The following is a 25,819-nucleotide window of genomic DNA, read 5'->3' as shown; positions in this document are numbered from 1 at the left end:
CAAGAGTTTAGAAGAATTATTACAATTAGCAGAACAAACTAGAATTATAGAAGAAGACCCTCGATTGCATTGGAATAAAAATAAAATATTAGCAAAATTAGATATAATTAATCCAGATTTAATGATTAAGACAACTAATATTCCTTGTAGTTTATTAGATAAATAAGAGTTTGAGCAGCAAATAAAAGAGTTGTTAAATTTAAAAGTAATTAGACCTTCCAAGTTTAGACATAGATCAACATCATTCATTGTGAGAAAACATTCAGAATTAAAGAGAGGAAATGTTAGAATAGTTTATAATTACAAGAGATTAAATGATAATACATATGAAGATAGTTATAAGTTACCAAATAAGAATGAGCTCATAAATAAAATTCAAGAGAGCAAATATTTTAGCAAATTTGATTGTAAATCAGGGTTTTGGCAAATACAATTAGTAGAAGAATCAATTGAGTGGACAACTTTTACTTGTCTAGAAGGACATTTTGAGTGGCTTGTTATGCCATTTGGACTTAAAAATGCTCCATCAATCTTTCAAAGAAAGATAGACCAAACTTTCAAGAAATATGATTAATTTTGTAGTGTTTATGTAGATGATATTTTAGTACATAGTAAAAATAGAAATGAACATATGAAGCACTTAGAAATAGTTTTACAAGAATTTATCGAAAATGGAATTGTGATTAGCAAAAATAAAATAGCATTAGAAAAGCAAGATATAGAGTTTTTAGGAAAGTATATCAAGTCCGGTACAATACAATTACAACATTACATAGCTAAAAAGGTCTTAGAATTTCCAGATAAGTCAGAAGATAAAAAATAGTTACAAGCATTTTTAGGATTGTTAAATTATGCAAGAAATTTTATTCCTAATTTAGGAAGAAAAATAGCAGTATTACACAGTAAAACTAGCAAAACTGGACAAAAGTATTTTAATAGTGAAGATATTAAATTAGTTAAAAATATAAAGGAAGAAATTATTCAACTTAAGTCATTAACATTACCATTAGATGATAGTTACAAAATAGTTGAAACAGATGCTTCATCATTAGGATGAGCATGTATACTATACCAGAAAAAGCATAAGGAGTCTCCAAAGTCTGACGAACAAGTTTGTAGATATTCATCAGAAAAATTTAGTGATGTACAGTCAAAATTACCATCAACAGACTTAGAAATTTTAGGAATAATTAACTCACTTGAAGCATTCTCTTTATTTTTACATAATGAAGTATTTACGATTAGAACAGATTGTCAAAATATAGTTTCTCATCATAACAAAATACATGCTAATAAACAGGCAGCCCGAAGATGGGTTAATTTTGTTGATTCAATTACAGGAACTGGTTTTAAACCAATTTTTGAACATATAAAAGGTAATGACAATACATTAACTGATATCTTATCAAGATTAATTTGTTGAGACGGGAATGGAATATCGTGGACCATCATTCTCAAATAGCACAAGGCATAAGAACATCTTTCAATAGCATAATGATGCATCATGGACCTCCACCATTCAATGGATTCCAAAATAGCATAAGCAGACCAACATCACCATCAGTACCCACCTTCAATTTTAATGGCAATATTGTTGAAGGAATCAGAAATCCAACTTTGAGGTATAGGACAAGGGTACTAAAACTCTCTAATAAGCAACAGGTTCTCTTAGATAATTTTTGGAACATCCAAATCAAACAGGCAAGCATGAGGTTAGGTCATGAAAAACTAATTAGAGCCTTAGAACATGAGTTTGATAGTTTTAATTTCAATTTTCATCAAAGCCAGCATCATATTCATTCCCTTGAGCACAACCTTCAAGTCATTTCTAGAGATCATGAGTCATTACTTAGTAAGTTTACCAAAATGAACCAAGAACTCTAATCTCTTAGAATGCAGCAAAAGACAAGTGATACCCTGAAAAGAGAATTGAAAGTAGGTTTGGAAACAACTGATCATCATAAGAATAAAGAAAAAAGAGGTTAATGAACCCATAAGACAAGAGGCTAATGAGCCCATGGAAGAAATTAAGATTGAACCCTTAGAAGAAGACATTGAAATGGAGCAGCATCAAAATAATGAGCAGCATCAGCATTTAAGTGACAAAGAAAAATATGAAAGTTTTCTTAGGAATTTACCTTTAGACTTAATATTAGATGATATTTTATTAGAAGAAATTTCAAAAACAAAATTAAGAATAATGCCACTAGACATGCAGAATGAAATCCTGAGCAGACCATCACCATCCATGAAAGAATTACAATTACAATTACAATGTGCTTTGTATCAGTCAATCTTTGATCCAAAACCAAGGATGAATATTATTACAAAGATGTATCCACCATGTCTTTGTGATAGTACAGAGAATTGTATTTGTAAACCAGAGGTTAGTATAGTTGTGGCCAGGATTAAAATGAAAGATTTTAGACCTTGTCATTTTAGTTATGAGCATCAGAAAAAGCATAATGTGGTAGAAGTTACCCCAGCCTTACTATTAGAGTTTGGCTATCTTGAAAAAATATTCATTAACTATATTTCTCAACTAGAATCATTTCCTGAAAAACTTATTAAAGTAGCAGAAGATTATCTGGAAAAGTGGAAGGAAATTTGCATAAGTTTTATTAGTAGTCCTCCAGATTGGTACGTACATATGCATAAGGGAAAAGCTAGGAGCCATGATTAATGAAGAGTCCTTTAGACCATCCCCTATCTCTCCTCATATATGGACTCCTTCATACAACAATATTCTAAAATATCGAGGAATCCAAATGTTTGCCTTAGATGAGTTTGAAGATGTTAGGTATGATATGATATTAGTAGCAGAAGAAGAAGAAATACATATTTACAGCAAGTTAAAAACCCGTCATCAGCCATACTAGAAGCCTCCAAATTTCAAAGGAGAAACAGAAGATATGTATTACAAGGTGAAAGAAGACAGAGAAAGAGACGCGGAGCTAGTAGAAGGAGATGAACAGTACTGGAACAATTTGACAGAAGAAGAGCCGCATAACATTGACAACATGATGGAAGCATGAAGAGCTAACAACAAATTAGCATAAGTTGAATAGCATCATGTAAAATAATATATTTCCAGACAGAAATGTCAACATCATTGTGGACCACTTTTAATAGCATAAGAGTAAATAAATAAAATGAATTGACCCAGTAAGGGTTTTTCATATGCAAAATGTCCTTTTGATTAAGAATGAACAATGCCAAGCCCTTTTCGTTAAAACTCCCTATTTTCATATGTTTTTATTATTTTATAAAAACTTTGCATGACAAATATCAATATTTTGTCGCCTAAACCCTATTTACTTGTTATTTATTTAGTTATATATTTTTCATTGTTAAACTAAATTATTTTCTTTGTGCGACGAATCAACATTTGGTTGCCTAAACTCTATTTATTTTAATTTATTTATATTTTAAATTGTAAAATAAAATTATTTCTTTTTTATTATTTATAAAAAAAAATTTAATTTTGCACAACGAACATATATTTTGTTGTGCAAAATCCTTAAATTTGGACGGGCACCAAAAATGGGATGCGGGGAAATTTTTTTTTTATTATTTTGTTAACACTTTGCACGACCAATATTTTGTCGTGCAAAGTGATACAGTTTTTAAAACCAAAATAACTCCTTCACAATTTTCTCAATGTCTTTCCCTATTTCTTACCTCTCCTCTCCCTCTCCCCAAATCCGACCCTCTCTCTCACACTCACTCCTCTCACTTAATCTCTCTTCTCTCTCTCTTCTCTATCTCTCACTCTCACTCACTCTCTCTTCTCTATCTCTCACTCTCACTCACTCTCTCATCTCTCTCTCTCTCACTATCTCCTCCAACTCTCTCACACTCACTCCTCTCTCATTCTCACTCACTCTCAATCTTGCCAAACTGTATTTTCTCCCCAATTTTTTTTTTCTTTCATTAATATGTGTTTTTGGAGTTAATTAATTTTGTTTGGTGTGGGGTGGAGTTAGGGGTAGGATTTGGGGTATGCCAATTTTAGGGGAGATTATGCCGATTTTTTGGTATTAATTTATGTTATTTTTTGGTTATTTGACCATGTTTGTTTTGTTAATTTGTAGGGAATCATCAAGACTTTGACGGCGAAAATTGAGGATTAGGACGGACCATATCCCCTGTCGCTACCACCACATTAGACTTGCATTAGGATTTTATTATTGTACTTTGTTAATTTATCAATACATTTTTAATATAATATATTTATGGATAATATGATCACTATTTTTCATACGTAATTTTATTTTGAATATGTCAATTTAAATTCAAGTAATTAAAAAATAAAGATACAATTAAATTAAATTAAAAATTAAAAATTCGAAAAATCTTGCGCTACCAAATATTTTATCGTGCAAACAATTAAAATAAGAGAAATAACAAAACAAAAATAAAATACCTTGCACAACAAAATCAAGTAAGCCACAATAAATTTACAATCCAAGCAGAAAATTCAAGTCTGCGTATGTGATAATTCAAGGTTTTTGATGTCTACTCATTCATTTTCTGTCTTTTGTTCTTTCTCTGTTGGTATTTTTTCTCCAGGTTGTCTTGATGCTTTTGTACTGTTGTTTAACTTGTTTAGATAGGTAAAAGTATATTGAAATTCATAATTATATTGAGTTACTTAAGAATTAATGATTAATGAATAAGCAGGATTTTCCAATTTTGATGTAATGTGAATTTCTAACTAGGCCTACTAGTGCACATAAAGATTTTATATAATCTCTACAATCCTATCGATTGCCCTATATATAGATGACTAAATGGTCTCCAAAGTGAATATTTTTTCTTTTCTAAAAATAGTTTTTAATTTGGACAAATGCGAAAAAAAAATTCATTTATCAAAACAAACATATACAAGAAGGTGCCATATGGGCACATTTCTCCTGTGATAAGTCTCTTGATCACAAGATAAATTCCCACAAATTTGCAAATGAGGAAATGCCCACACAGCTTCCACAACAAGAATTATGAGCAAGCAGGACATATGTACCATAAAGACAACAGACGCAACATACCTAGCTCTGGGGCACACAAAATCTATTACAAGAATAACGAGTTCACAAACAACTCAGTGAAGCTATTTAACGCAAACCTGCTAAACAGGACAAAACAAAACAAATAAAATTATCTAATCCAAGAACAGAACTATCAATCAACAAGTCTCCATGTTAAGGTGCACACCACTTCTAGAGAAATCTTTAGCTGCCATGGGAGCAGTCACCACATATTTGGCCAAGTGAGGCAGCTCAGCCACAGCCAATCAAGGAATGCAACCACCATGAAAATCAAGTCATATAAGGTGTATCTAACTCCACCACAACCAGAAGTCCTACCCAAAACCATGGAACTAGCCCAAAATCAGAGGGTATTGCCTGGATTTAGGAAGAAAACTCCAACAAACGTTGAAGGGTTGTCTAGAAAACGGTGGGAAAGGGAGGGGAGCGCTTGCTAGGCATCACCAAACCCAATGAAATTAGGGAAAAATAAAAGAAGTACGTTGGAGGCGCGAGAATGGGTAGAGGGAGGCACATGGGCGAAAGAGGAAGAGGAAGTGCAAAGGGTGGGAGGGGAAGAAAAACTAGGAAGGAAATGGGAGAAGGGCCAGGAGAAGGGTTGGGACAAGGTGGGAGAGGGGTTGCCACTGACTCTAAGCCGGAGCTAGGAGAGCGAAAGAGATAAACCTAGAAATTTATTTTAGATGATGATATAGAGAATGAACACTTTCGATTATGAGGCTGCATCGTAAAATGATGACACATCGTCATTAAAGAATGAATTACTCAATAACTAAATCTATCCCAAATAGATGCTCATCTCCGTGAATGCATGGTATGGTACCCGTATAAAACCCAAATAAAAAATTTTCATGTGATCTTCGTGAAAGATTTGAGTGAGGTTTGTGTTTCAATAGAGTTAATGATAGAGTTAAGATTTTTCTAGTTTTATTACTGCAGGACATTGAAGCTCCAAAATATTGGTTCACTTTCATTGAGAGTTGGAAATCAAATACATAATAATATATTTATATATATGGGACGTAGCAACAGAACGCGAGCATTCCATCGATGAATGCTCTAGTGCTCCATTTGAGCCTACTGACCACACAATCTGGGCTCTTGAAATTTGATCCAACGGTTAGGAACAGGGACTCTCTTTAAAGTTATAATAACATTAGTCGTTAGATCAAATTTCAAGGGTTCGGATTATGTGGTTAGTAGGCTCAAATGAAAGGGATCCGGAGAGGATCCCTTTCCCTAGTGCTAGGCGGTAAGCTAATTATTTAGAACAAAGTTTCAAAAAGGATAAAAAAAACTTAAAAATACTTGCAAGAGTACAAAGTTGTCGTGGTATAGCAACTCAAGTAAGGTCGTTTTCCACATGGATTGAATGAATAATTTGTATTTAAACTAATCCTTAGCTAATTATTTAGAACAAAGTTTCGAAAAGGTTGATTTTGGAATTTAAAATAATAATACCGAATTTAAATAAAAAGAATTAAATAATTGACAAAGTAAAGAAAGCAAAAGAAAAAGGTTTAAGAAAACAATTTAAACACTAGGGTTCTGCCATCACCATTAACAATCTTACACAATTTTACCAATTACTTATGAATTTCTACATACATGCTTCGAAGGTTAGGTTTTCCTATTGCATATTTTCCTCGTGATGTTCAAGCAAACGTATATCTAACATTCAACCCGTATGTGATGTTCAGATCAAATATAAACATGCAAGACTCATTAAGCTTTGTGAAAACCCTTTGAAAAACCATGCAACTCTTAAGAGTGTGATGTTCGCCTTAAGTGAACTTACAATTACTATCACAAGAAGCCCTCCTCAATTTCAGGGTGATGTTCTAACACAAATTGCATCAAATTACTTGTCTAAAAACCCTAATGGTCGTGAATCACTAAGACAATTAGATAGTTTAATCGCGGTGATTAATAATTCAAAGCATGCATGCATCCATTCATAAGCAAATTACTAAAATCACATATTCATGCTAAGGCTTGTGGCTTTGCCCTAGCAAAAGGACTAGTTGCCAACAATCATAAAACAAAATATTATTAAGAAGATGGAAAGAAAACACCTTGAAAATAAACTTCCAATGCACTCTAAAGTAGTGCACATGTTCTCCTCTCCTTTTTTTCTCCTAATGGCTACAAATCTTTATTTATACTATTACAAATTAAAACCCTCCTAGAAAAGGTTTTCTAAAAACTAGGAAATAAAATAACAAAAGGATAACTAGAAATTACATTCCTATTCTAACTAGAAAATCTGCCCATAAAAAAGATATCCACGTTTCTGGACCTTCAAGACTCCAAAATAGGTCCAAAATGACTCAAATTAAATATTAGGACCTCCTCTTCAAGTTCCAAGAAGAGACCAAGTCCAAAGTCCATCATCATCCAGCCCAAAAGTCGCAAATAAGCTCTGCAGCCCAATCTGCCAGCACTGCACGCTGGGCATAAACTAATTCGCCACGATCAAATGTTTTGAGATAAAATTATAAAATTTTGACACAACCTTCTTGACAGATTCACGAACCCGCTTCAATTGGAATCACTCAAAAATTCCACTGTTTGATTGCTTTATGCTCAAAACAAGTTCTCATGTCCTACATTAGCAAAGCATCAAAATCCATCAAAATAATAACCAAAATATACCAAGAATAGGGAATAATATATAATATAAAATTCACTCATCAATGAGTAATGTTAAGAAGATTACATATCATTTTATACTGGTGTAATTTTTTTATGTGACAAATGATGTATACGACTATCACTCAATGAAATAAATTCGTTAATTAATATGACATTTACACATCACTTGTCAGTTGTCACGTCAAATAAAATGTAATATAAAAATGATTTATCCCTAGCGTTTTTTCCTAAGTTACGATGCCACGTGAGCCAGCCATGTCCTTTACAAGGGTCCTTTGTTTTTCTCAAGTTGTCCTTTCTTTGTACATAGATGCTCTCAACATCTATAAAAAACGATGCTCACTGCATTCAATACTCACCATTTAGTAGCATTCGGTTCCAAGATTATAGTGAGTTATTGAGAGAAGTTTGAGCTTGTTTTCCTTGAGGATACAAGTGCTGCTTCCACACGAAGTACATCATTGTATCCTGCATGAGAGAAGTTTATTAAGAAAACCCTAGAAGCACATGTGAAAGGAAAATTCTGACAGATATATAACCGTAAAGTCTCCTACCTTTTATTTCCTATTATATTTTATGTGCAGTAATTTATATTGTAGTGTGTAAAATTATGTAAATATAGCAGTTATCGTTTATTTTATTAGGTTCAACGTTAGAAGTACTTCAAAGTTGTAAATTAATAACCCTTTTGTTGTTAATATATTGTTTCCTCTAATGATTATGGACAAACAAAATGATTATATATGAAACTAGATAAGCATTTTGAATTTTTCAAGGGAGTACGTTTGCCTTTCAGGATTCAGAAAATGGAGCAATCAACAATGTTTGTTGTAGTACTCGTGTTGCAACTTTTTGTACATCTTCAATCGGAGGTCCATTCGTTGGCCACTCCTTCTAAGCATGGTAAATTACATATGTAAATGAGAAAAACATAAAGATGCAGCTACAAGTAGATGTTGTCACTTTTGCAACCTATCCTTCCTATATACTAAAGAAAATTCTCTCTACACATTTTACAGATTTTAGCTACTCAAAATATGTGATTAATGCCACTGATCTTCCCCTTGAAGAAGTATACGACTACATTGTAGTTGGGGGGGGTACCTGTTAGTATTTAAGTGACTTTAGCTAAAATAAGTTTATTCAATTTACTTGTTTTAATCAGAGCCCTTGGATTACATTCCAAATGGATGCTCTAGATTAAGTTAGAGTAAGTGGTGTTGAGTGACACATGTAACTATGTCATATGATAGATGACATGAAGGGCTGAGATTGTTGTTCATTCTGTTAGAAGAGAGAGAAGGGTAATATTCCCTCTTAGGTGCAATGGTAATATTCATTTTGCTATGTAAGAGAGAGAATGGTGTAATTCAATAAAGTGTGAGTAAGGCTGCCATCACTCGAGAGCTCTTTGGAATTATTCAATCCTTCTTCTAAAAATCTTTCTTAGATCCATTGAATCACAGTACAAAATTACACAATCTAACATGGTATTAGAGCCAGGTTGCATCATCTACAACTGGGCGTGAATCTGTGAAGAGGTAACGAAGAACTCGAACTGATAGTCAAGCTTTGTTGCTGAAGGAAAATTCAAAGAAGAAATCTTAGTGATCTTGAATCGAGTCTCATATGGTTGGGTCAAGTGGTGCTGATCTTCGAGCACCGGTATTCAATAGAGACAACTTAGATTTCTGGCAGATTCGGATGAAGACCATATTCCGATCTCATGAACTCTGGGATGTTGTCGAGAAGGGTTTCGCTATTCCGGCGAAGAAGGATGAAGAACTCACTGAAGCTGAGAGCAAGCTGGTGAGGGAGAACATAGTCAAAGATGCAAAGGCACTTGGAATCATCCAAGGGGCGGTTTCTGATCAGATCTTTCCTAGAATCCATCCAAAAGACTGCATATGCAGCTTGGAATGTCCTGAAGCAAGAATTTGTGGGAGATAAATAGGTAAGAGCTGTGAAACTCCAAGGCTTACGCCGTGATTTTGAATATACTAGAATGGTTGAAAATGAAGCCTTCTCTGCATATCTAGTTAGGCTATTTGATTATCTTAGTCAAATGAAGAGTTATGATGAAGATATTAGCAATCAGAGAGTTGTTCAAAAGTTGTTGATAAGCTTACCTAGATCGTATGATAGTATTGCTTCGGTGATTGCAAATACTAAGGATTTAGACAATGTTGATGTTCAAGATGTTGTTGCTATTCTAAAAGGGTATGTACAAAGAATTGATAGGCATGATGAGATTCACACTGAGAAGGCATTTGTTAGTCTTAATATTGCTCCAAAACAAAATAAATAAATGGGAATCAAGGGTTCAAACCACAGAAGAATTGGAAGTCAAAGTGGAAGAAAGGGGATAATAGACCTGCAAATCAAGCTAGAAAAGTTGCAGGTACCTCTGAAGGAGCCAAGAATCCTTGTATACACTGTGATAAGCTGCATTTTGGTGAATGTTGGTTCAAGGATAAGTCTAGGTGCCATAATTGCCATAAGTTGGGGCATATTGCGAAAGATTGTTATAGGAAGATGGAGAAGGCTAACCAACATGTAAACTTTGTTAATCAAGTCAATGACACTCCTACAATGTTTTATGTCTGCAATAATGCCACAATGAAGAAATGTGAACACACATGGTATGTAGATAATGGATGTAGCAACCATATGATTGGAAGGGAGGATTTGTTGGTTGACATTGATAGAACAACGATTGCTAAGGTTGAAATGGGCACTGGTATTGAAGTCATTGGCAAGGGAAATTTGGTAATTGAAACCAAAATGGGGAGAAGATATATCAAGGAAGTGATGTTAGTTCCAGGTTTAAAAGAAAACTTGCTCAGTTTAGGGCAGATGATGGAACATGGTTACTTTCTGGTGTTTGGTGGTACAACTACTGCAATATATGATGATGGTTCCATGCCAAACTTGGTAGCCAAAATACCAATGAAAGGAAACATGAGTTTTCCCTTGAAGCTTAAACCTGAGATGCAGATTAGTCTAAAAGCTATTGTATGTCAGTCTTCTGCAATTTGGCATAGAAGGCTAGGACATTTGAATATGGGTAGTCTGAGGCAACTCAAAGACCAAGATATGGTACTGGGAATGCCTGAACTCAAGTTAGTAGATGAGATATGTGCAGGGTGTGCCTTTGGGAAGCATTGCAGAGATACATTTCCAAAGAAAGTATCATGGAGTGCTTCTCTTCCTCTAAAGCTCATTCACTCAGATATCTATGGGCCTATGCAAATCACTACTAAGGCTGGGAATAGGTATTTTCTTACCTTTATAGATGATTACACTCGAATGTTTTAGATCTATTTCTTGAGAAACAAGTCTGAGGTGTTTAGCATATTCAAGAAATTCAAGGCCATAGTTGACTTACAAAGTGGTTACAAATTGAAGAAGTTGAGAAGTGATAGAGGAGGAGGGGAGTATACATCTGTTGGATTCAGAGAGTTTTGTGAAGAAATGGGCATGGAAAGACAGTTAACAATGGCCTACACACCACAACAGAATGGTGTGGCTGAGAGGAAGAATATAACCATAGTGGAAATGGCAAAGTGTATGATGGTTGAGAAGGGTGTTCCATTTAATTTTTGGGCAAAAGCTGTCAACACAGAAGTGTACATCTTAAATAGATGTCCCACTAAGTCTCTTGATAAGAAGACCCCCTTTGAGGCATATAGTGGGAGGAAGTCAGGAATCAAACACTTAAAGATCTTTTGTTCTATATGTTATGCTTACATTCTAAGTCAACTTAGACAGAAACTAGATGAAACCAGTACTAAATGCATTTTCTTGGGATATGGCACATGTGAGAGGTTATAGACTTTATGACCTTGTCTCAAAGAAGATAATTGTGTCAAGGGATATGATAGTTGATGAAAATGCTTGCTAGGATTGGAAATCTCAATATGAGAATACCATCAGCGTACCAATGCCTGAAGTAGGAATGTATGAACAAAGGGAAGAAGGGAGTTCAAGTGACAGATATAATGTAAATGATGAGTCAGCATCTGAAGCTTGTGAGTTAATTGAAAATGGCTCAAGATTAGTTCCAATGCAGGATAACACATGTCCCGAAGACTATGATCACACTCCTTTGAAGTTCAAAAGCTTGACAAAAATATATGCAGAATACAACTTATGCATTGTTGAGAAAACTTGAGGAGGCAGCACAAGATGAGTCATGGCATAAGGCAATGGAGGCAGAAATTGGCATGATAGAGAAGAACTGCACTCAGGAACTTGTTGATAAACCAGTAGTTGGTGTCAAGTGGATCTACAAAACAAAGTTGAACCTAGATGGGTCTATACAGAAGAATAAGGCAAGGTTAGTTGCTAAGGGATACTCTCAAAAGTCTAGGGTCGATTTCAACGAGACATTTGCCCCTGTGGCAAGGCTTGACACTATTAGGACTCTAATTGGGCTTGCTACACAAAAAGAATGGAAGTTGTTCCAACTTGATGTGAAATATGCATTCTTGAATAGGGTTCTTAATGAAGAAGTATATGTAGACCAACCACTTGGTTTTGTAATTGAAGGCAAGGAGGACAAGGTTTACAAGCTCAAGAAGGCCTTGTATGTTTTAAAACAAGCACCAAGGGCCTGGTACAAAGATATTGACTCTTATTTCTGCAATTCTGGTTTTCATAGAAGTCCAAGTGAGGCAACTCTGTACATCAAGGCAACTGAGGCAAGAATTCTCATTGTATACTTGTATGTGGATGACATTATATATACTGGAAGTTCAAGTGCATTGATGGATGACTTTAAAACAAAGATGATGAGAAAATATGAAATGTCTAATCTTGGTTTATTGCATCATTTCTTGGGGCTTGGAGTGATTCAAACATAAGGATACATTTTCCTGCATCAAAAGAAATATGCAAGGACCTTATTGGACAAGTTTGGATTGAAGGATTACAAACCTGTTGCAACTCCACTTGTAGCAAATGAAAAGCTTAGCAAAGAAGATGGGAGTGAAATGGCTGATGAAAGTCTTTATAGGCAGATGGTTGGTAGCTTGTTATACCTAACAGCTACAAGACCTGATATCATGTTTGTTGCAAGTTTGCTAGCTCGATTCATGCACAATCCAACTAGAAAACACATGGGAACTGCAAAGAGAGTGCTGAGATATATCCAAGGAACTCTAAACTATGGAATTGCATATAAAAAAGGCAAAGATGTTGTCCTTATTGGCTATTGTGATAGTGACTGGGCAAGGAGTGAGGATGACATGAAAAACACTATTGGATATTGTAGACATCGAAATTTCAGTAAAACAAATGTTCACCAATGCATTAAAGTTTTGACGTGTCAAGGCATACATGGCATACGCCACGTGTTGTACAAATTGTACACATGGCGTGTGACTCAACAAAATAGGAAGAAATACCCTTGAAGGATTAAACAAGTTTTTCTTCTCATTATGGGCAATGACAAGGCAAGCACACTTCAATCCATTACGGATCAAAGCAAGTTTTTCTCATTTGGGCAATGACAAAACATACACATTTCAAGTTTAAAATGGTGTTAAGTGGGAAATTAGGCCATAAGTTACAGCACTTCAAGTTTAAAATGGTGTTAAGTGGGAAATTATGCCATAAGTTACACCACTTCAAGTTTAAAATGGTATTAAGTGGGAAATTAGGCCATAAGTTACACCACTTCAATTTCAATATTGCATTAAGTGGGAAAATTAGGCAATGGTGCTTGGAAAGGAAAAAAATATTTTTGTGGTGGTGATTCATTCTCAAAGCCTATAAATAGGCTTCTCCATCAAGGTATCAAGCATCAAGGAATTCACAAATACATTTCTCTACTCCAAAATTAGAAGAGGAATTCCCCAAATCCTTGAAGTTTTGAAACTCCAAAGCTTCCAACCATCCAAATTCCCAAGAATTCCGAAGGATCAAGAAAGCTCTCTTCGTTCTTCGTTAAACCATTATTCAAGATCAAGCCCCAACGGCCCTTGAAGAAAGCGTTCTTCATTCATCATCCGCTCATCCTAAGATCAAGCCCCAACGGCCCTTTGGATCAACAACCTCAACAAACCCATACACCCATTCTTCAAGATCAAGCCCAACGCCCCTTGAAGATCCATTCATCAACTGTTCATCCTAAGATCAAGCCCCAACGGCCCTTTGGATCAACAACATCAACAAACAAATTCACACATCTATTCTTCAAGATCAAGCCCAAAAGTCCTTGAAGAAAACCAACTGTTCATTCAAGATCAAGCCTCGACGGCCCCTTGAAGAAAACCAACCGTTCTTCAAGATCAAGCCCAACGGCCCTTGAAGATCCGCTCATCCATCAAATCCTTCTTCAAGATCAAGCCCAAAAGCCCCCTTGAAGAAAACCAACTGTTCATTCAAGATCAAGCCTCGACGGCCCTTGAAGAAAACCAATCGTTCTTCAAGATTAAGCCCCAACGGCCCTTGAAGATCCGCTCATCCATCAACCTTCAAGATCAAGCCCAAAAGCCCTTGAAGAAATCCACACAACCATTATTCAAGATCAAGCCCCGACGGCCCTTGAAGAAAGTGTTCATCCGTTCATCAACTGTTCATCCTTAGATCAAGCCCCGACGGCCCTTTGGATCAACAACCTCAACAAATCCACACATCCAATCGTTCTTCAAGATTAAGCCCCAACGGCCCTTGAAGATCCGCTCATCCATCAACCTTCAAGATCAAGCCCAAAAGCCCTTGAAGAAATCCACACAACCATTATTCAAGATCAAGCCCCGACGGCCCTTGAAGAAAGTGTTCATCCGTTCATCAACTGTTCATCCTTAGATCAAGCCCCGACGGCCCTTTGGATCAACAACTCATCCATAAACCTACACCCTACGAAGATAGAATCAGAGGACCAAATTTGAGAGAGATCGTAACTCCAAAATCATTAAACACAAAATATTATTTTGTACACGTTATTCTTGTTTCTTGTTTCAAGGAATTTTTCGTGTTCACAAATTTGGCACGCCCAGTGGGACATCTCTACCTCTCATCTCTATCCTCAAATCATCGAAACACGCAAATGGCATCAAGAAAGGATCAAGCTGTTCTTGCAATCAAAGCAAAAAACAAGAACATCATCGCCGCAAGTGGTGATATTTCAGGCACCATAACCCGAAGTGAGGCAAGAGCTCTTTTTGCCGCGGCTTCCGCCCCTGCATTAACTCTGTCAAAGGAACAAGAGCACCTGAGGCACGAGCCTGTGATCACCCTAGCCTCGCTAAGGGCATCAAGAGGGGAAAGCCTGAGGAAATACTCAAAGTCCCTACTCTCCAATGCTGATTCGAGCGGCAGTACAACCATGCAAGTCATGACCACTGGAGTAACTTCAATCGAGGAGCAGCTAGCTCAAATGAATGAAGCAATCGCAAAGCTCACACGGACTGCAGAGGAGAAAAACTTGCGAACCGCCAGACTCATCAACCGTCTGGAGGCACAGCATGGCGTCAAAATGAAACCAAGCTCTCTTCCAACTAAGAAGACCGAAGAAGGCTTTAACCCAAATGCCTACGAACTCATGTCAAAGGCTAGGCATGACTTTGCTTCCTCTTCAAATCTTGGAAAGAAGGTTTCAAACACCGTCAATGACAAAGAACGTAACCTCACCAAAACTCAAAAGAAGTTGAAGGAGCATGGTTACGGAGTTGACAACAACAAAGCCGGACTTGGCTTCACACTAAATGCACCCGTGAAGATTTCAAGCAAAGTGAAGAAAGCTAGCGCTCAACACATCAGCGTGAGCATTGAACAAGACCAAAAAGAGCCTAAACCCGCCCCTCGGACGTCGGTCTTCGATAGGATGAGCCATTCAAGCTCCAGAATTTCAGTGCTTAATCGCATTGGTAGTCAAGGCCGAACCTCTGTCTTCAAGAGGCTTAACGCGCTAACATCCCAAAGCTCTGTTTTTGAAAGGTTGTTAAAGCCTAAGAAACAAAGCAACACAGCTATCTCTCCTCTGCGACGATCAGCTTCGGAAAGATTTGAAGATAATGAGAAGCCTTTTGGAAAGAGGAAGACAACACCAAAGGAAGAAAAGTTCGATGGGTTAGCAGAAAAAGGCGACGTTCGAAGCTTGATTCCTTCAAGGATGAAGCGCCAAGCAATCCTAGAAGTCGACACAAAAGGACCACTGAAGGTAAGGAGGCGCATCATCGTCCACACTGGCAAATCTTCATGCCAACAAACCCAAGAGGACGACACTGAAGATGAAATCCCTAAGAAAGATGTCACTTCTGGCTCTTTCGACTCAAAGTCTTCACCTCGACTGTTGGGGGCATGCTCCAAGTCAAGTGAAATTGAAGGATGGACTCATGTCGCTTCGAAGAAACTGCACGAGAAACATATGTCTTCTCCACAAGTGCACCAATCAGAAAGGGGGGAAAGCAGCTTTCGCCAACCTCCAAAGCAATGTGAAAATGTTGAAGATAAGAAAATTTCAACACAAAGATCGTTCATGCGGGATCTTTTCTTCCTCGAAGACTTATTCAATTTCTCGATCAAGGCTCCTTGCTATGAAGATTGTGAGGAATGCCTTTCGAAGATCACTTCGAAGAAATTGGACAAGCAGCAACCATCTTGTCCACAAGTTTATCAGTCGAAAAGGGGGCAAAACAGCTCTTGTCAACCTCCAGAACAATGTGAAAGTGTTGGAGATAATGAAATTTCGACACAAAGATCGTCCATCCCCATCACAATGTGCGACCTCTTCCCAGAAGACTTCTTCAATTACTCGGTCAAGGATCCTTCCTATGAAGATTGCGAGGAACGCCTCTCCAAGATCGCTTGACAAATCCACAACAACAACCAAAGCTCCTCGTTCGCACGAGCCTAAAATGCGACAACCAAAGCTCCTCGTTCGCACGAGCCTAAAAGGTGACAACCAAACGCTCCTTGCCTGCACGAGCTGAAACTGCAAACGGCACCAAACGCTCCTTGCCTGCACAAGCTGAAACTGCAAACGGCACCAAACGCTCCTGGCCCGCAAGAGCATAAACTGTGTACGGCAAAATCATCATCAAAACCATCACTCATTTGAACTACGTTATGACTTGATCCCTTCTTTGGAAGAGTACGTAGGCAACTTGAAACTTCAAAACTTCAAGTACAGTCACATCAAAATAAATAAATAAATGTTTCATTAAAGAAAGTCAATTTTATTACATCATCAAAAAAAAAAAAAAAAAAAAAAGATGGAGCTTTCACAAAGGTTGTTCACGTGAAGACCCACTACGTGGCAAAACTCTAGAAGCGGAAGGCATCAGAGAAGAAGGCATCGGAGCGGGAGGCATTGAAGATAGAGCATTCGAGGCCTCAATACTGGGTGGAACGCTAGATGACCCAGGAAAAAGGTGCCTCTGGAGATAAGTCGCAAGCCTTTGACGGTCACTTTGAATTCGACCTTCAGATTCTTGCAACTCATCAAGCTTACTCTTCATGCCCGTCGAATAGTTATTTGCAAGCACATGCAAACTTCTATTCTCGTACTTAAGCTGTTTGATCTCTTGCTTAAGATTTTCCACCTCTGCCATCAATGATTCCACTTGACAGGATCGAGTAAGCAGGCGTTGGCCCATGTTGGACACAGAGCCCGCACACTGAACACTGAGAGCGAGAAACTCTTGAACAGCCAACTCATCGGACCGTCCTGAAAGCAGCCTACTATCTTTGGGAGTAAGGAGGTTCCTAGCTACTATCGTAGCTGTTGTTGCATCTGTCATCACGGAGTCTTCACCTGTAAGAGGGCCATTAGAAGATAAAAAAGACAGGCACCATACCTTACCCTGACGCGGCGCACTGCTGAGACTTAAATCTAAGCAAATGTTAGATGGGTTGGCCATTTTTCAAAGGTGTTAAAAGAGAAGGGTCGGATGAAAAAAAAATCTCAAGGGGCTGTTAAAACAAAATACACCGGAGATGATTTTCAGGAATGAGCAACCTTCAAGATGTGCATGTTGGAGGTAATCGATACCTCTATAAAGAGGAGAGGCGACACGACCACCGATTAAAAAATGGAAGAGACACCACTCTTCAAAATCTCAAAAGCCAGATAAAAGGCATAAGTTAGGCGACGCTTTCTCGGCTTTTCAGAAAACGCGTTTAACTTTGTCAAAAGATCTCTGACAAAGCCGCATCCGCACCACTGTTTGCCATTCAGAAATCGAAGAGACGCTTGCTCAAAAAATCGAAGAAGTGTTTGTTCAGAAATCAAAGAGGTAACACCCTCCGAACCTCAAAAGCTGGGCCGCTTATTCAAGGATCGAAGAGTCATCACTCTCTGAATTTCAAAAGCTGGGCTCTTCCAGATTTGTCATTACCCTTCATATGCAACCCCAGCTTTGCAGAAATCACGGGCAACTTTGTCAAAGATTTCTGACAAAGTTGAGAACGCGTGAATCTTACTGTTCAATTACCCAACAGTTGTCGACAATGGTAAAGGAACAGTACCATCACTTACTATTGGGAAATCCCTATATATGTCAACCTTCATCTTTTATGGCAAGGCAGACCTGCAAAAAAAAAAAAATGCCCAACTCTTCCTCACCTCTGAGGGCGCATTCCCAGCAAAGCCTCTCGAAATACTCAATTTTTTCTTCTTCCCCAAAGAATATACCAGATGCCTGGAATACAGATGAGGCAGGAGGAAACGGTAAATCGAAGCATGTGGAGACAAGCACAACAAATATATGTGCTGATTCATTCGTTGCTTCTTCAAAAGCAAAAGTATCTCATATCATCAAGGGCGAAAGCAAAGGTATCTCATATCATGCTTTTTCCCTGTCTTTTCCTTTGCCCTTGTTCTCACCTGCCAAGACAAGGACAGAGAAAGCAATATGTCGGAACCTCCACTCAAACTTGCGCTGCCACCAAGAAGTGAGGGTCCATTCAAATGCAAGGTTTGCATTCCACTCCTGTATCAGAGGACAAATACTACAAGAGAAGATGCCAAACCTGCATAAGGAAATACCACTTTTGCAAGGGGAGCAAGTAAGGCAAGTGAAAATGATACATCGAAGCATGTGGAGACAAGCACAACAAATATATGTGTTGATTTGTTCGCTGCTTCTTCAAAAGCAAAAGTATCTCATATCATGCTTTCTCCATGTCATTTCCTTTGTCCTTGTTCTTACTCGCATGGCAAAGTGAAAGAGAGCAATCAGCCGGCACTTGGAGTCAGTCTTCCGATCTGGAACCGACTACCTGGAATCTATTCCCTGGTTGCTTACCTAGCGTTGCTCTTGAGTAGTCATCTTCAACGGTTGATACACTTCCAGAGAAGGGACCACATCTGCTTGGAGAACAGCTAAGACGAGTGACAATGAAACATCAATCTTGTGGATCGTCAGCAAACGCAACTGCATATGCTGAGTCATCCTCTAACCCTCTTCAATACGAATTGGAAAGATTGAACAAAGAAACAGGTCATCACCTCCACCTCGTGCTTGCCTGCCATGTGTCTGAATCCTGAAACCGCTCATGGTCCTATTTTCACTCAAGATCAAGCCTCGATGGCCCTTGAAGAAATCACAAGCCCGATTCAAAATCAAGTGTTCACCACCCTTGAATCAAATTCAACTCCAGATAAAAGGAGTAAGTTCAGGCCTTCGGGGGAGACCAAAAGAATCCTCCAGCCCAATTCAAGATCAAGCCTTGATGGCCCTTGAAGAAATCACAAGTCCGATTCAAAATCAAGTGTTCACCACCCTTGAATCAAATTCAACTCCAGATAAAAGGAGTAAGTTCAGGCCTTCGGGGGAGACCAAAAGAATCCTCCAGCCCAATTCAAGATCAAGCCTCGATGGCCCTTGAAGAAATCACAAGTCCGATTCAAAATCAAGTGTTCACCACCCTTGAATCAAATTCAACTCCAGATAAAAGGAGTAAGTTCAGGCCTTCGGGGGAGACCAAAAGAATCCTCCAGCCCAGTTCAAGACTAAGCCTGTGGAAAATCAACGATTGGAGGAAACCAGAAAATCTTCCAGTCGAACTCAAGATCAAGCCTCGATGGCCCTTGAAGAAATTTCCAGCCCAATTCAAGATCAAGCCTCAACGGCCCTTGGGTTGACATCTACATTAAGGGACTTCAAAACGCATCTTCTACACGTGTCAAGCACATGTCTACGACGCGCCTTGAAGTGGGGGCATTTGTAGACATCGAAATTTCAGTAAAACAAATGTTCACCAATGCATTAAAGTTTTGACGTGTCAAGGCATACATGGCATACACCACGTGTTGTACAAATTGTACACATGGCGTGTGACTCAACAAAATAGGAAGAAATACCCTTGAAGGATTAAACAAGTTTTTCTTCTCATTTTGGGCAATGACAAGGCAAGTACATTTCAATCCATTGAGGATCAAAACAAGTTTTTCTTCTCATGTTGGGCAATGACAAGGCAAGCACACTTCAATCCATTACGGATCAAAGCAAGTTTTTCTCATTTGGGCAATGACAAAGCATACACATTTCAAGTTTAAAATGGTGTTAAGTGGGAAATTAGGCCATAAGTTACAGCACTTCAAGTTTAAAATGGTATTAAGTGGGAAATTAGGCCATAAGTTACACCACTTCAATTTCAATATTGCATTAAGTGGGAAAATTAGGCAATGGTGCTTGGAAAGGAAAAAAATATTTTTGTGGTAGTGATTCATTCTCAAAGCCTATAAATAGGCTTCTCCATCAAGGTATCAAGCATCAAGGAATTCACAAATACATTTCTCTACTCCAAAATTAGAAGAGGAATTCCCCAAATCCTTGAAGTTTTGAAACTCCAAAGCTTCCAACCATCCAAATTCCCAAGAATTCCAAAGGATCAAGAAAGCTCTCTTCGTTCTTCGTTAAACCATTATTCAAGATCAAGCCCCAACGGCCCTTGAAGAAAGCGTTCTTCATTCATCATCCGCTCATCCTAAGATCAAGCCCCAACGGCCCTTTGGATCAACAACCTCAACAAACCCATACACCCATTCTTCAAGATCAAGCCCAACGCCCCTTGAAGATCCATTCATCAACTGTTCATCCTAAGATCAAGCCCCAACGGCCCTTTGGATCAACAACATCAACAAACAAATCCACACATCTATTCTTCAAGATCAAGCCCAAAAGCCCTTGAAGAAAACCAACTGTTCATTCAAGATCAAGCCTCGACGGCCCCTTGAAGAAAACCAACCGTTCTTCAAGATCAAGCCCAACGGCCCTTGAAGATCCGCTCATCCATCAAATCCTTCTTCAAGATCAAGCCCAAAAGCCCCCTTGAAGAAAACCAACTGTTCATTCAAGATCAAGCCTCGACGGCCCTTGAAGAAAACCAATCGTTCTTCAAGATTAAGCCCCAACGGCCCTTGAAGATCCGCTCATCCATCAACCTTCAAGATCAAGCCCAAAAGCCCTTGAAGAAATCCACACAACCATTATTCAAGATCAAGCCCCGACGGCCCTTGAAGAAAGTGTTCATCCGTTCATCAACTGTTCATCCTTAGATCAAGCCCCGACGGCCCTTTGGATCAACAACCTCAACAAATCCACACATCTAATCGTTCTTCAAGATTAAGCCCCAACGGCCCTTGAAGATCCGCTCATCCATCAACCTTCAAGATCAAGCCCAAAAGCCCTTGAAGAAATCCACACAACCATTATTCAAGATCAAGCCCTGACGGCCCTTGAAGAAAGTGTTCATCCGTTCATCAACTGTTCATCCTTAGATCAAGCCCCGACGGCCCTTTGGATCAACAACTCATCCACAAACCTACACGATAGAATCAGAGGACCAAATTTGAGAGAGATCGTAACCCCAAAATCATTAAACACAAAATATTATTTTGTACACGTTATTCTTGTTTCTTGTTTCAAGGAATTTTTCGTGTTCACAGATATGCTTTTAGTTTTGGTTCTGGAGCATTTTCTTGGGCTTCAATCAAACAAAGCAGTGTAGCACTGTCCACTGCAGAGGTTGAGTATGTTAGTGCTGCAGAAGTAACTACTCAAGCCATCTGATTAAGGTTTGTTCTCTCAGATTTTAGAGAGGAACAAGTGGAGCCTACTCAGATCCTATGTGACAACACTTCTGCCATTGCAATTTCAAAGAATCCAGTAGCACACTACAAGATAAGGCACATAAACAGAAGGTTCCATTTCATCAGAGATGCAGTGCAGAATGGTGAAGTTGATCTAATTTATTGTAGAACTGAGGAACAAATTGCTGATATATTTACGAAGGCCTTGGCAAGGGATCGATTTGAGCACTTAAGGAAAGCTTTGGGAGTGATTTCAGCTAAACACTTAGAAGGGAGTGTTAGTATTTAAGTGACTTTAGCTGAAATAAGTTTATTCAATTTACTTGTTTTAGCCCTTGGATTACATTCCAAATGGATGCTCTACATTAAGTTAGAGTAAGTGGTGTTGAGTGACACATGTAACTATCTCATAAGATAGATGACATGAATGGCTGAGATTGTTGTTCATTCTGTTAGAAGAGAGAGAAGGGTAATATTCCCTCCTAGGTGCAATGGTAATATTCGTTTTGCTATGTAAGAGAGAGAATGGTGTAATTCAATAAAGTGTGTGTGAGGCTTCCATCACTGGAGAGCTCTTTGGAATTATTCAATCCTTCTTCCAGAAATCTTTCTTAGATCCATTGAATCATAGTACAAAATCACACAATCTAACAGTACCGCAGGGTGTCCAACGGCAGCAACTTTATCATCAAACTATTCGGTGCTCGTTTTAGAACGAGGAAGTTTTCCTACATCATATCCGAATATCTTGACTCAAGATGGGTTTATATTGAATCTCCAGCAAGAAGATGATGGAGAGACACCAGTTCAAAGGGTCATGTCAGAAGATGGCATTCCTACTGTTAGAGGAAGGATCCTTGGCGGCACGAGCATAATCAATGCTGGCGTCTACGCAAGAGCTAACATTTCATTCTTTAGTCAATCGGGAGTTGAATGGGACATGGGTTTGGTTAATACGATATATGAGTGGATTGAAGACACTATTGTGTACAAGCCAAATGCATTCAATTGGCAAACTGTTACACAAGAAGCATTTATGTAGGCTGGCGTTTTCCCAGACAATGGATTCAGTTTGCATCACGTACCAGGAACAGGAATCACTGGCTCAACTTTTGACAATAATGGAACGAGACATGCAGCTGATGAACTACTTAACAAAGGAGACCTCGACAACTTGCGAGTTGCAGTTCATGCCAACGTAGAGATCAAGTACGTTGCATCTATGATTTAAAACAACTCCTAGTTTCTCATGCTGCAGTTTAAAATTAATAATTTATGCTTTAAATTAACGGAATGAAGGTAAGGGCAAATACTTGAGGTGAGAATAATTAAGCTGCCCTATTTTCGTTATATTTGTTTGTTATTAATTATAAGCTATTCTATAATGTAGGTTTGTCAGCAACAGCAGTGATATATAAGGATTCTAACGGAATTTCTCATCGAGCGTATGTACGTGATCAAGGAGAAGTTATATCGAGTGCAGGGACAATGGGGACCCCACAACTTTAGTGGCGTTGGCCCTGAGTCTTACCTATCATCTCTTGGAATCCCAGTTGTACTTGACCATCCATACGTTGGGCAGTTTCTGTACGACAATCCTCGTACTTTCATTAACCTTTTGCCCCCAAATCCAATCGAAACCTCAATCGTAACAGTTCTAGGCATTCGAAACGATTTCTGGTAATGTTCTCTCTCAGGCGGACCACTTACTTCTCCACCCCATAGTTTATTTCCTAGTGAGCCTTACCCCCTGCCAGTAAATTCAACTTTCGCTCACATTCCTAACAAAGTTCCAGGACCTTATTCTCATGGCTCTCTCACGCTAAATTCATCTTCTGATGTGACAATTGGCCCCAATGTTAGATTCAATTACTTTTCAAATGCAACGGACCTTGCTCATTGTGTTAGCGGCATGAAACAGATTGGTGATTTATTAAGGACTAACGCATTTAAACCATATAAAGCCCAAGATTTGCCAGGTATAGAAGGTTTTACCTTTTTAGGAGTACCTCTGCCAAATAATCAAACAGATGATGCACTCGAAACATTTTGTCGAGATTCATTGGGCTCATATTGGCATTACCACGGTGGATGCATTGTTGGAAAGGTGGTTGATGGTGGTTTGCGTGTTAATGGAATTGATGCATTACGCATTGTTGATTCTTCCACATTCCCTGTCACACCGGCGAGCCACCCTATGGGCTTCTATCTGATGTTAGGCAGGTATGTGATGCATACTTGCAACAGATTGACATTTTCAAAACTTATTTGGTTGTATGAATTGGTCTTTTTCGTTCCTTTCAACTTTTGTGTTTTGGTCAGGTATATGGGCCTTCAAATTAGAGAGATCAGCTTGGGTTGGTATATCATCCGCGTAATCCAACATTTCCACCGATATTATCCTTAATGATGCACTATCTTTTACTTCTCAATAAACCTCATTGTACATTGGGGATTAAGGTTTGGCTGCAAGAAGGGGACATGCTCTTTCTATGCGCCAGGCTATCTGGTGCCTCTTTATTTCATGTATAATATATTTCCTTAATTATGCACTACGTTTTATTTTTCAATGCTTGATAATCAACCCCATTATATATTGGGGATTAAGGTTTTGCTGCAAGAAGGGGACATTCTAATGCACCAGGCTATCTGGAACCTCTTTATTTGATGTATAATATATTTCTCGTGTAAAGTCGAGTTTGTCTAATAAAATTGTATACCTCTTCTCTCTCTCTCTCTCTCTCTCTCTCTCTCTCTCTCTCTCTCTCTCATATATTTTCCAAAAGAAAAATAAATTAAAAAAAGCCAAAACCTACTTCATACATAAAGTGTGTGGGCTTAGGCTAGTCTGGATTAATGTATTTAATTAGGAGATCAAAGTATTTTAAAAGTATCAAGTAAATGAATCCAAGGGAGCTCATGGATATTCAATTCAATATTTTAAAGGAGCTTATAGAGCTCCATAAAAATCTTGGTGGGATTTTATTTTTAAGTATTTTTAAAAGTTAAGAATTTGGAGGGATTTTATAGTGTACTTTAGTATGACAACCCGTTCCAAATTTTACGTTTTTATTTTATTTTAAAAGCGTGAATTTACGAAAATGCCATAGAGGCAAAGATTTTGACTTATGTTGACCATCGTCTAAAAAGACGTATGACTTATTCTTTTAACATATTCTCGTAGTACTCGTAGGTGTGAACGCGTAGGCGAAATCCGTTTGCGAGTCCAGATTATAACGGTATAGTTATGGACGTTTGAAAATGGTTATTTAAAGTTTAGTTATAAATTATTTGAATTCCCACCTTGTGGGAAAGTGGCCAATCAGATTTTAGGCACAAATAGGAAGGAACCAATTAAAATTAGAGGGAGAGGGTGAGACCCAATCAGAAAAGAAAGAAAGAAGGAAAAAAAAAAAAGGAAAGCTTCCCATGCACCCGTGCCCCACCCTGTGTGACCACCCATTTTCCAAGGCCGATTCTGGCCAACTCCGATGGAGTTTTTCGACGCCACCACCACCATCTTGAAGCTCTCATTCCCCTCTACAAAACCCAACCAAGAACCACCTTGATTAACCACGGTATGTGGCGGTTTGAGGCCACGAAAGTTGGCGGTTCTCACGGTGCTTCGGGCACCCTTTTTGATTTTCCGGCAAATCAGCAAAGTGATGGCCAATGCCACCACTTGGGCTTTGTAGCCCATTATCCCAGGAGCAAAACCCAACCAACCTTGACCCCGTTGGACCACTATAGAAGACGAATCGACACCGGGAAGTTTTAGGCATCTGCCGGCTTTGTGGGAAAAATTGACCATCTTCCGTCCACTTTTGGACTTCGTGGAAAGTATGAAAGTTGCTCCACTCACTGAGATCTTCATTTCTGTAAAGTTTGAGAATTTTTGGAAATAGTTGGATTTTCCAGCGAGTCGGGGCGGCCGACCGCCACCCGCGGTGGCACGTGGCCTGTGGGCCGCCAATGCTATTTTTAGGCTATGTCGAATGTCTTGAATTTAGTTTTGTTATTTGAATGACGTAGGTTGATCGTTGGAACCTAAATTCGTTACGATACGTTACTT

General features: G+C 38.4%; 1 pseudogene; it reads left to right on the top strand.

Moving 5' to 3' along the window:
- The first annotated feature begins 8,494 nt into the window (after positions 1-8,494).
- Positions 8,495-24,477, top strand: LOC103942679 (annotated as a pseudogene).
- The last annotated feature ends 1,342 nt before the right edge of the window (positions 24,478-25,819 follow it).

This window comes from the organism of the source record quoted next, unplaced genomic scaffold, assembly GCF_019419815.1.
Source record: "Pyrus x bretschneideri cultivar Hongxiangsu unplaced genomic scaffold, Pyrus_bretschneideri_v1 Contig54, whole genome shotgun sequence".
Taxonomy (NCBI): domain Eukaryota; kingdom Viridiplantae; phylum Streptophyta; class Magnoliopsida; order Rosales; family Rosaceae; genus Pyrus; species Pyrus x bretschneideri.
This window is presented reverse-complemented; position numbering and strand designations above follow the sequence as displayed.